The sequence below is a fragment of the Brienomyrus brachyistius genome, chromosome 16 (assembly GCF_023856365.1).
Source record: "Brienomyrus brachyistius isolate T26 chromosome 16, BBRACH_0.4, whole genome shotgun sequence".
Classification (NCBI taxonomy): Eukaryota; Metazoa; Chordata; class Actinopteri; order Osteoglossiformes; family Mormyridae; genus Brienomyrus; species Brienomyrus brachyistius.
In genome coordinates this window covers 16,448,484-16,461,803 of record NC_064548.1, presented here as the reverse complement: position 1 = coordinate 16,461,803, position 13,320 = coordinate 16,448,484, and positions in this window count along the sequence as shown.

Below are 13,320 nucleotides of genomic sequence, written 5' to 3'. Positions count from 1 at the left end.
TTATTTGCCAAGATTGTTTTTGAATCGTTACACCTTTTATCTTCCACGGCGGCTGTATTGCCTGCTCATTATTGACTTAGAGTAGGCCTTAATGTGTCAGTAAACATGGCATCTGGTAGATTTACCAGAACAAGGGGACTCGCTGTCAAGCTCAGTAAACCGCACACAATGAACCACCAGCCCAATGGTTCCCGAATGTTTCTTAAGGGCGTTTCTTAATATGCTAACGTCTGTTAACCTCATGTTGTCAACAACTGCATAAACAATTATAGATACAGTTACAGCTCCAAACTCGACAGGTTGCGCCTTCAGCAGAGTGCAAATTGATCATGGTCGTCATGTGTTTTTCTTCCTAATGAAGGCAGAAAAATCAATTAAGACGTTCTGCGTGGTCCTGAGAAGTTTGTGCTGATCCTGTGTTTAGTTACTGGGCTTCTCCATAAGTGCACTTCTAAACAGAGGGAGAGGTTTAGTGCCTCTACCTGCAATTGGGAGGCCACAGCTTACGATCCAGGGAGCAGGAGACTGATAGGCCCCCAACCCCCAGCTCGAGTGGTGCTGTATGCTGTCTGACCTTTTACTATAACACCCAAGCTTCCTCTCACCCATAAGTGCGTCTGAGAGTGTGCCCACACAGATGAATGAAGCATCTCTGTTCTATATGTCAGTGTTATATCTTGGCCAAGTAACTGGATACTAGTGGACTGGTATAAAGATGTAATTGAGCTGGAAAAGTGAGCCTGGCCCAGTATGAATATTGATATAACAGAGATGTTCCATCATCACTGGTGAAGCTGAGCTACTCTGAACTTGACCAGTGCCCTTCGTTTTTCTCCACATAGTTGTAGTCATGCCATTGATCTGGGACTGAGCAGGTGACAGTGACTCCTAGGAGATTGGACCTCGTGCACCACCGTTTATAAGGTCCCCATGCCTGATTATGAGACAAATCAGGGTGACAAAGCACAGAGAATGGAGATATAAACCCCTTAACCTCCATCTTCATAGAGCAAATTGTGCAGAAATTCCATTACGGGCCGCTATTGCTTTCGACCACGGCGCTTCATCCACGGTTTCTCCTCTGTTCATATCCCTAATCCGGAGACGTGCATGTGAGGGACCGGGCACTTTGACATTGTAATTGATTTTGATGTTTGTGTCAGAAAGTGGGCAGAGAAGCATTGAAAAGCGAGGTGCACAGAGAAACACGCAGGCCATTTCATTCTAGGTCATCAGCAGTCATGTCATCAGTAACAAAAAAGAAGTTCCCCTTGAAAAATAGTGTGCCCAGTCTTCCATTATTATAAGCTGATTAACAACAAATAACAGACAGAGAGCGTGACTGGGTGAGGAGGGGATGGGCGGACATGTACGGACTGAATTGCTGCAGAAAACTCTCCTCAAGATGTATAGTATTTACCTCCATGTAGTTGTTTAGCGAATTAGAAATTTTATATGATAATAAGACGCACTAAGGAAATCACCTGCCTGGAACAGCTGCCATGTCTCTCAGATGCTCTTCATTGGAAGTTATTCAAGTATTATTTTATTTGATGTACTTATTTACATTTTTGTAGCTGATGCTTTTTCCCAAAGTGATGTACAAGCAGAGAGCAGAAAAAGGGGTCAGGCAGTGTCCTTGGAGCAGCTGTGGTCAATGGCCTCCGCTCTTGGTACAACTGGGCTGCAGACCAAGGTCCTTAATCCCCAGCTCAGGGGGCACCATGGCCCAATGACATCACTCTACCAGCCATGACATGAGCACAGAGTCCTACCCCACAGAGTCACACATTTAGCACACTTGTATAAAGCAAACAAGCTGGTCATCGTTAATTGCGAAATCTTTGGTGATAAGACAGCCTTCTGGATATACCACAGATATACCACATTTTGCTCCCTCCCAGCCCCTAGCAAGCAAAAATGTAGACTGTCTGACAGGGAGCTGGGAGGGAGCAAACATGTGGTATATCTGTGGGTCCCCGAGGACCGGACTGGGAAACTGGTTTAGAGTAATATGCCCCAGGGTGGATGTGAAGAGATGTTAGACTTAGCTCTGGGCAGGAGAGCAACCAGAACCTTGTTAAATGGAGGTGGGAGGAAGGATTGGGGGCTATTTTGGTACATCAAACAAAAGACACAAAGGACACGCAGGAAAATAGGGGCATCAGGTGTCTGCAAGGGCTACAATGGGTGTGAGATTGGGCACCAGGGTCTGGGTGCATGTGTTGGGCGACGCCCAGCTATAAGATTAAAAGGTGCCTATGAATACAAGCCCTCACCCCCTGATTTTGGCTTTACTGGAACATCCACCCCTCCATATTACAAAGAAATTTTATATTATCATTGGCAGCAAACCCACATTTTGTCTTTTTAACTGATGTCTTTCTCCAAAGCCGTGTACAATACAGAGGGAGGGTCAGACAGTCTCTGGAGCAATGGGAGCCCACTGGGGGGAATCATTCAGGTGATACTGGTTTTGAAACCAGTAACCATCTATGCACAGCCACATAACCCACTGAGTCACACACCATCCCCACTATTTACTTTTAAACATCACAGTGATACTTTGGTTGTATCTCTGTAATGACAATAAAGGGCTGTTTGGAAAAAGTGTTAAACTTCAGCGTTGGTAGTCACTTAATAGCAAAGTGTGAAACGGACAAGGACACCACATTCTCGGCACGTGACACAAGCACAGACCCGAGCGAGAGGCCCTCAAGAAGTTAGAGATGGTTCACTTCAGCTGAATTACCCTTTTTTGTCAGCTTTCCTTTATGAAATTCCTGTGAAGCCATTTGGCTATTTCACGTATCGCTCCTCATAAGTGCAAATTCAGACGATGTTCTTTTGGAGACTGAGTGGCACATGGGCTGAGGCCGATTTGCAGATACAGCACGTGTCTGACCCCATTGTTCAAGGAGCAGAAATGTCTCTGTGACAGGAAACGCTAGAAACCGAAAAGATATAGATGATGTGCAAACACAATTGTGAAGAACTTACTTAAAAAGAACAGTACTCCTCTGTAACTTAAGTTTTAATTACCGTTGAGGGAATGTAAGCTCTGAAGCAGACTGTCCAAGCTCATTCTCTGAATCGACAGTGAACTGATAGCATCCTAAAGGTCCCCACCATCAATACTGATTCTTGATTAAACACGTTTTCAGGCAGCACTATGAATGGTACGCCATCCATCCATTTTCCAAACCGCTTGTCCTACTGCGGGGGGTCCGGAGCTTATCCCGGAAGCAATGGGCACGAGGCAGGAAACAACCCCGGATGGGGGGCCAGCCCATCACAGGGCACACTCACACACCATTCACTCACGCATGCACACCTACGGGCAATTTAGTAACTCCAAATAGCCTCAGCATGTCTTTGGACTGTGGGGGGAAACCGGAGTACCCAGAAGAAACCCCACGACGACATGGGGAGAACATGCAAACTCCGCACACATGTGACCCAGGCGGAGACTCGAACCCGGGTCCCAGAGGTGGCCCCTAATGGTACGCCATGGGGTGATAAAGGTTTTTTCTGGCTCTTCCATTCAACCCCATTGTCACGTTGAAGGCAAGGATGGAGGCAAAGGCAGGAGTGGAGGAAAACCAAAATGGGCTTTATTAAAGAAATCTACAGGCAGGGCAGCAGAAACGGACCACGAGGGGTCAAAATGGGGTAGGGAGGATCGGGCAAGACCTACAGGGCACAGGGCACACTGGGGAGCACATGCAGGCAGCAACGTCAATGACTGGACTGGGGAGCTCGAGACAGAACATTCTCAGGGCTGTAATACAGGCCATTATTGGACCTCTAAGGTTCAGCACAGATCCAAACATCATAATTGACTTCAACAGTGTGAGCTGGTCCAGCACTTAATGGTCATAACATGTGCAACATGTGTAACATGTGCTGGGGTCTGAAGTCCACCTTAGGGCACACACACTATGAGCAATTGTATATTTTATATATGTTTCCATATACTTACACATATATAATGTTTCTAATACTTACACATAATGCAGATATGTTTGCCATCTTATATATGTCTTGGTATGTACTTCTATACAGTGTAATTTTTTCCTTTAATCAATAACATCACGTTTAACATTTATGGAGAACTCGCATTTTTTTTGTGCCTTATTCTCATATTGCGAGATGCATGAACATAAACACACAGATTTCCGAAAGGTGACCTGGGCCTTGTAATTTATATCCGCTATTTATTAAGGCACCGCTCAGACCTCCAATATGTGTGCGATATACAGACCATCCACTGAAAGAGTTTAGCGTTAACATCTGTCTTGATTTCACGGGGTTCTCTCAAGTTCCAAACCGCTGCCCCAGTAACAATACGGCTCTGATCCCGCACTCAGCCAACAGCCTCGTAAGGTTTTATATTTACTGCTATCGATCGCAGGTAATTGCTCGGCCCTCCCCGACTCGCTACTCAAAGGCAGCCACCTCCCACAGCAGCCCCCAGCAAATGATGATAGACAGATGAAGGCGAGGTTTCCTTTCAGCTCAGGGATGGCATTTTCCCGCTGGACTGGCCGAAGCAGTGGTGTCACTAAAGGGTGACATTTGAACAGCATAAAGCAAACAGCGCACTGGCCCTTTAAAGCGTAGGTGTTTTTGTTCGGCTGTCTGCTGGCGGTCTGATGTTCCCAGTAGCTTGACGATGGCGTGTCTCCATCCTGGTGTCCCTCCCCTTCTCTTACCCAGGTCTTCATGTGCCATCTGTTTAGCCGGAAACATGATATTTCATTTTTCAAAGGACTGAAATCACTAAGTAAATGACCTTGCACTTTCTGGCAGCAAGCAAAGTTTTCTTTCGCTGTTTTTGTACTGTACTGTGTCTCCTATTGTGCTTCACCCATAAACATTTGGATACATAATAAACTGTAGACTCGGGAATTATGGCTTTTTTAGGTATTGCCTGTTCTTGTCACATTAAGCAGAGGTGGAAAGTTCAGGTCCAGAGAAAGGTTTTGTTTCAACCAGCCAGGTAAGTACTATGCGACCGTGACTCTTTGAAACAAAACCTTGGTCTGGATTTGTATTCTCTGAATCTGAACTTTACACCTCTGATATTAAGCAGAAAATATATAATTATTTGTGCTGAAGTCTAGAAGAATTATGTGTCGCTTCAGACATGGGTAGGATGCATGGGTTTACGTTCATTCGCTTGCCATCTTCAGTATATTCAGGCCGCTGTTTTCACTGGGTACCTGCAGCTGCTCTGTACCCTGATTTATCCCGTAGGTGCCTGTTTTGTTCCCCTCTCCATATCTTGGGTTGTCAGTGTTTCCCCTGTTGAAATGACCTCCCCCCACATCTCCACCGGCCCAGAGTGACTGTGCATGGATTCCCGTGTCTTACGTTCCCTTTGCCAGATGGCCTATTAAATTATAAATGCATTTATACCTATGAATTAGTTGACAAATATGATCATTCACCCACAACAGATGTTAATCGGTAACCACAGTAAATATTGTTTATATATCTAAATAAATTGCAAAGTAGACATTTTTGTTTCTTGACATATAATAGCTTTTAGGCCAAAAAACAAGAAACTTCACTCTCCCACAGATCAATTGTCTACAGAGAAAATGTCTTTTCTTCCCAATTCAAATTGAATGATGAAATAAAATATAACCAAATGATTAAACATTTAATACTTGTATTGGTATTGCGGTTTGCTTCATGGAAAATACCTCAATAATCATGAATGAATTTTCTTTGAGAGAGTGAAGTGCACATGAGGTTCTTCAGTAGTCAACTAACACCCTGGAGTGGAAATTGGCGTTTTTACAATTTTTGCCTTAAATGTTTCACATGTCCCTGTAACTATAAGCATGACAAGAGGCTGGATCGCTGATGGATGGATGGATGGATAGGGGCTATACGTCTATTTGAGGAGATAAATAAATAATCACTTACGTATAATAATTTCCACAGAAAGTTAGAGGAATACAATAACCTATTTATAATGGTAACAAAAATCATCAGATAGATAGATACATACATACATACATACATACATACAGTACATACATACATACTTTGTTAATCCTAAAGAAAATTTAGGTGCTCATGCACAGGACAGTCTTTGTGTGGACAATGCACGTCTATGGAAATAAGAGCTGCTTATTTAGTCTGTTGAATGCTCCTCTACTATAAGATAGTGTCTCGGGTTTGATTCCTTTTCCTCCTCAATCGTTGCCCAGTGGGGGCTGGGAATCGCTAAGGCTCCTCCAATCAAAGCCCAGAAAATCCCCGTCGTCCGGTCGTCTACATGGGCGATTGAGACTGATGGGATTTTGGTATAATGGTGTCATCAATGCTGCATAATGGGAGCACAATAACACCAGTTCTGAATGCCATTTATGTTCGCTTGTGTATTATTTCTGCTATGGTGCCTGGAATGCAAACATTCGGAAAGAACATGCAATTTAGCACAACAAAAAAAGAATGAAAGTTAAAGACTACAAATCCAAAGGATGGATGGATGATAAAGTGTTAATTTATATAAAGCCTAAAAATAAAATAAAAATTACAGTTAAGGAAGCGACAAAGATCCCTGCGTTTTATAGTACAATTGGTGTCACCAGCAAAAGAGAGTTTACCTGACAATCTCCACTGGATAATACTGTGCCTTGTGAACGTAGGTCAGCGTGGGATAGGGAATTAATTGTAGACCACAGCCTGAGCCCTGCCTGTGTCGTTAGACTGCCCCTGGTGGTCTGCAGGCAGCACATCTGCCGCAATAACTGCATGGGGCCGACAACAGTTTGCGAGGGACGTAAACTGCGCATGCAAAGCCCCCGCGCATGAAGGTTAAGATCCGCAATGCACCACAAATAGCAGAAGAAGGATTTTTTTTTTCTCGCAATGCCTCTGTTTTGAAGGGGGGGGGGGGTGGAATGGGGGGATTAGGCCCGGAAATAAATATCCAGACGCAGGAGGGATTTTCCACATTAGCGGCACTGATAGGGGCTGAGCGCGTCGCGGGCGATAATCAGCCGGCCCCGCGCACCCGAGGGGGGGTCATCCTGGGTGGGAGGCTCTTCGACCTACACGTGCCACACACCACCCTGCCCTTGCAGATGTCCCTGTCCCTTTGTCCTCTCTCTATTAGCGTCCCCCCCCCCCCCCCCCCCCCCCCGACTTTACTGGGCTGAATACAGGATGGATGGCGCTGCCCCCACACTCATCAAGAGATGGCTGGCATTCCTCTCTTTTTCTCCTTTCAGGCAAAGGGTCAAACTGCTCCGGCATCTGGGAGACACCTGGCAGTGTAATTGCATTTGATTAGCAATTTTAATTACCAGGTGCTCCTGGATCACAAGTACCCCCCTTCCAACCCCCTTCACCCCTAATTGTAAAAGACTCACGTCTCAATATACCCATCCATTCCACTCTATCCTGCCCCCCCCCGGCCCCCAAAACCTCACCTCTTCCCATCCTTTTCATTCCTATTTAATGGAAGATATTTAGCCGCATAGACAAGGGAGGGGTGAAAAAAGCTGTTTTGGATTAAAACCTTCTAAAAGGGTAAAATGGGTCGGGGCAGGAGGTAGGGATGGTGGAGGTAGTAGTTGTGGGGGGGGGGGGTGGGTGGTTCCACTATAACAAGATGACATTCCCTTTTCATCACTCTGATGTCCAAGTGTACTGGGGTACCAAGCCATCGCATTCACTTCCATTCACAGCTCAAAGCCAGAACTCTTTAACCTGGCAGGTTGTACAAAAGAAAAATAGGCTTTTTGGTGGATAACGGGAAGAACAATAAAAGAATGGACTTTTAATATTGGCTTTTAAATAGATTTCAGAATAACACATTAATCTGAGACTGTAAGTGCTGGTTACCATGATTTTATCGGTCAACTCTGCTCCTCGCATATTTCCGCCGCATTGTTTTAAGATCTAGTCAATGGTTTCCTGCAGTTTTGCAGGCTGAGATTCTTTCTTCGAGATATCAGCATGATGTTTGTATCTCTCAGTGTGTCTGCTTTTTGTTGCAGGTCATCTAAAGCAGTCCTTTGTTAACCAGTGTTGTTTTGAAGAGTGGCAAATCATGTTAAGTCTCATGGGCTTCCCAGCGAGTGAAAAGAGTTAGTTAGGGCAGTGTTTCCCACCCCGGTCTTCTGGAGTCCTCAGATGGTGCATGTTTTTGCTCCCTCCTGGCTCTCTGCCAGACAGTCCACGATTTGCTCCCTCCTGGCTCTCTGCCAGACAGTCCACGTTTTTGCTCTCCCCTGGCTCTCTGCCAGACAGTCCACGTTTTTGCTCCCTCCTGGCTCTCTGCCAGACAGTCCATGTTTTTGCTCCCTCCTGGCTCTCTGCCAGACAGTCCATGTTTTTGCTCCCTCCTGGCTCTCTGCCAGACAGTCCACGTTTTTGCTCCCTCCTGGCTCTCTGCCAGACAGTCCACGTTTTTGCTCCCTCTCAGCTTCCTCCTACAAAAAACACAACCTGTCATTCTACACCTTCCTCAAACAAAATACCCCAAGTATTGATTAGTGCAGACTTTTACATCAAAATCAGAATCACTGTATTGACCAGGTACACCTTCACATACTAAGAATTTGGCAGTATTGGTGCATGCATTTACAGGAAACACTGGAAATAAATAAAGCAAAATAAGTAGAAATAAAACTGAATAAAACAGATTTGAGTATGGAATATTTTACAACCAGGTCCCCAAAACAGTGTTGTACATAATGTTAGTGTTATAATTGTGTTATACATTGAGTATAGATGTGCACACATAGCTGCAACAACATGCAAAAATTCTAAGAACAGAGCTGCTGAAAATACAAATATTGTAGGAATGAACTCAAGTCTGATTGCTCAGCATTATTGCACGTCGGAAGAAGCTCTTTAAGTACATGTGTCACGCATATTTCAGTGCTAATGAATACTCTGTTAGGCACTAAATATCTACCTGTTTATGGCAGATTTCCTTCCTCGCACTCTAGTTTTCTCCCACAATTCTAAATCTTCCATTTACCCACAGTGTGTTTTCAGCCTGTGATGGACTGCTATCCAGGTTCTACCCCTTCTTTGAATAAGATTTGCGTTCCCCCCCCCCCCCCCCCCCACCGTGACCCTGTAGCAGGTAAGTGGTTGGAAGATGGACAGATATACAGCGGAAATAAATGAATGATTTGAGACATCCAGGAAAAATGTGCCAGAATGAAGCTTTTAAGGTCTTCCTTCTCGTCGTGTAGCTCTCTGACAGGGTGGTCCACACAGCCTGCTCATTAGCAATGAAACTAAGAAAGATTTTATACAAAAGGTATCTTTGTGAGACCGTCATTGTGCCCCGTGCCCTTTGAACTACGCTGGAGCCACTCGTTAACGAGCGTGACGGCTATTGACAAGCACGACGTCCTGCTGATCACATTTTTACAGCGATTAGCTATGTATTCTCTTGCCCTCGTAAATAGGACCACGAAAAAAGAAACAGTTGTCTTCATGAACAGAGAGATCCATACCTGCTGTCAGAGATGGGCAGTATTTCAATGAAATATATTTTAAATATATATTAAATTACTTTTTTTTTTTTTTTTTTATTTGTATCTTGCTGCATGGAAAAAAAATCAGATGCAATTTATAATAAAATACTTTGAGAAATTATTTTATGTATTTAAAATATTTTTAAAGACTTAGATAAAATGACATGTTTCATTATCTGTCTGTCTATCTATCTATCGATTTTCTGTGATTTTCAAAGATTTCATGGAGAAGTTTGTTGTGCTAAAAAAACAACTAAAACTGAAATGGATTAATTGTAGTTTAAGGAGGTACATTAAGGGAAATATGTTTTATGTGTTTTAAGTTGATTAAGGGGGGGGGGAAGTGCTTCTTATAAAGTAACACATAAAGTAAATGTGAGTACCTTACTCTACTGTAATGGTTCATTGTGTCTTTGAATAATTGCTTGTAAATTTATAGATCTAGAACATGAGCTTAGATTACTGTTGCACTTATTATAAATCCTTCATGAAAAAGGTATCTGCTAAATAATAATGAATAATAACACTTTAATAATAACTGCACTATGGTGATGCAATGGCTAGCCCTGTCGCCTCACACTTCTAGGACCTATTTCTGATTCTGCGTTTGGAGTTTGCAAGTTCTCCCCATGTTGTTGTGGGGTTTCCTCTGGACACTCCATCAACCCCCCCGAATAAGAAAATGGATGGATGGAACACTTTATTAGTATAGCACTTTTCATACAGAGAATGCAGCTCAAAATGTTCTCAAAGGACCATTTTCTTACACCGATGTTTTGTATTTTATTTCCTTAGATTTCATGAGCAAGTATTTGTAATTCATAACAAGATACTTATTGACATGTTTGATGTGTCTCAGTATATGCCAGTGTTTTCCAGCCGCATGGACCCCAAGACAGTCCATGTTTTCGCTCCTCCCAGCTCCTGGACTGTCTTGCAGGGAGCTGACAGGGAGCAAAAATATGGGTGCCCGCGTCGTTAGGTCCCCGAGGACCGGGCTGGGCAACGCTGGTTTATGTATCCAGCCTTTGAACAGTTTGCCACGTGATATGAGATCCTTACCTTACCTTAGTGTTTTCAAATATGTAATTATAACCCACCTGGTTAGACAAGCTTTCATCTTCCTGCCTAAATATTTTTGCTTTAGTGTCACTGTTTATTTGGAATTCCTTAAGCTTTAGGTGCCTCACGACTTCGATGTTCCTGTTGTAGACCGACTGCTCTGACGCTTATTGTTCATCTTCTTCGGTTGTTCATTTATGTCTCTTGTTTTACTTTTCTAAAAGTCATGTACGGTACTTTGGCCAAGAAAAGGTTGCTTTAAATGTGCTTTGTAAACAAACCTCGCTTACGGTTACACAGATACCGAAAAGATGCCATTTCATAGCAGAGGCAGAAAGCTGGGAAACGGCGAAAGAGATCTTTATGGGGAGGATGTTAAATTAAAGAATTGTGATTTCAAATGATTTCACATTCACATACTTGATTAATTTTCTCTGAGGATACAGCCCCTTCTTCAACATTAAATTAGCAATCAAGAAGCTGACACACTAATACGATATATAATGTTTTTTTCCTCTGTATTTTAAATTGATTTACGGTAAATATATATGGGCATACGTTTATCATTTAATTATCATGTTACGCAGCTCAGTTTTAGCAGTTTATTAAATTTTAGCAGTGTCCCTGCAGGTTCTCCTTGATCATTACTCTTTGGATAATAGGCACATGATTAATTACACAATTAGTGACTAATTATATGGCATTGACATTTCCTTATGCAGGCAGCTTTTCATGGAACAAGCATAAATCAAGGAATAGGAAGGAGATACAGTGAATCAGATGATAAAAAATATTGCTGTAGTTGAAATACCTGAGTCTGGCACGTTAGCTCTGTGGGTGATGCGTTTGCTTCACACTTCCAGGGTTAAAATTCTGCTTTTGTGCTAAAAGCAGTCCAAAGACATGCTTTTAGGCTGACTGGTGCCGCTCAATTGCCTCTAGTGTGTGTGTGTGTGTGTGTGTGTGTGTGTGTGGATTAGGTTTGTATTACTTTGTGGGGACCAAATGTCCCCCACAATGCAATAAAACCTGGTCTTTAACCATTGTGGGGGCCATTTTTTCAGGTCCCCATAAAGATCTATGAATGAAAAGGTTTTCATTGTTGGGATTAGAGTTTTTCCAATAGAAATGAGTGGAGAGTCCCCACAAAGATATGAGTGCAAACGTGTTTGTGTGTGTGTATGTGTGTGTGTGTGTGTGTGTGTGTGTGTGTGTGTGTGTGTGTGTGTGTGTGTATATGTGCAGCCTGTGGTGGGCTGGTAAGCCATCCAGGGTGTACCCCAGCCTTGGGTACCCTGTGTTGCCAATGGTCTTAGCCAATGATAAATATCATTTCTCATTCTTCAGCTGGACAGTGCAGACGCACTGCACATGTGCAAGATCTTCTTTCTTGATATCCATGTCGGAATGCATGTAACGTTTGCATGTGGACAGTGCGTTTCTTCTACAACATGCTGTGCACATGTGCAAAGACGGCAGCTTGACCGGAGAACTGAGAACTATGAACGTTTTCATGTCCACATACACAGTGTGGATGTGCGAGTGCTGTGCATGTGTGAAGCAGGAACCGGCCCTTAAACTCACATATCAATTAAGTGAGTGTTAGCCTGCGCTAAGTGATTAATCAAGAACGGCGTTGACAATTAAGAATTGATTTAAAATAGATTCTCCATTAACCATTCACAGCAGGAGGCCTGTGTGTTTACAAGATTACGCGTGACTTGAAAGCACTCTCGATTTGAGCAGCAGAATGTTATCTCAGAAAAATTACTGCATGCATACTGGTAAAATTAGCCAAGAACTGCCATCAACACTGCAGGTAGATCTCTGATCTCTAAAATAAATACCATAAGAATTACACAACAGACTTGTCTTGGAAAAAAATGAAGGAATTGAGACATGAGTATACTTCTGCTTCTTAATGCTCTACCTGACAGTTGGAGAGCAAGACCTCATGTATAGTGAAGAAGAAACAAGCTCCTACAACAACAACCACCGCTTTCCTAATGATCTGATCCATCCAACCATCTTCCAACTGTTTACCTAATACAGGATCTCAATTCTATCACAGGCAGCAACAAGGCAGGATGGGATACCAGGTCAATACAGGGCAAGACGGCTTCAGGCCACTTTAGAGATGCTAATTCAGCTAACTGCGTATCTTTAGACTGCAGAAAGAAACATAGGTAGAGCACGCAAACTCCACTACACTGAGTAGCAGGTTGTTTCCAGGTTCAGAGTTTCTGAGGCAGCAGGACACAAGAATAAAGTGAGGCAGGAGACGCCTGGAACAACCAGAAACCTGCCAGGTAAAGGGCAAAGGCGACTTTATAAGGGCAGAGACGACCGTTAACTTATCTGACAGTTTTGCATGAATCGGAGGATGACATCAAGTGACCTTCAAAATGATTGTGCAGGTGTGAAGTGCACTGCTGGGACAAGGGACATAACAGGCCTCTAGAAGCAGGACTGATATCTCATAAAGCAAGGAAGAAGCCCGTCGTTAATGAGAAACTGAGAAGAACCAGGCTGCAGTTTGCAAAACAAATTTACAGACACACACCTGAGAAGCGAGCGCAAGCAAAAACGTTGCTGTGGTGTCTTAGTTTTTTTCCAGAGCTGCTTTCAAAAAGCAGAATTAAGACTCCACATCATGGTGGCGTGAGACCACAGTGCTACCCTGATGCCTCCTTATTTTACCCTGAATGTTATTATGTTGCACCTTAAGTCCTTGAATAAT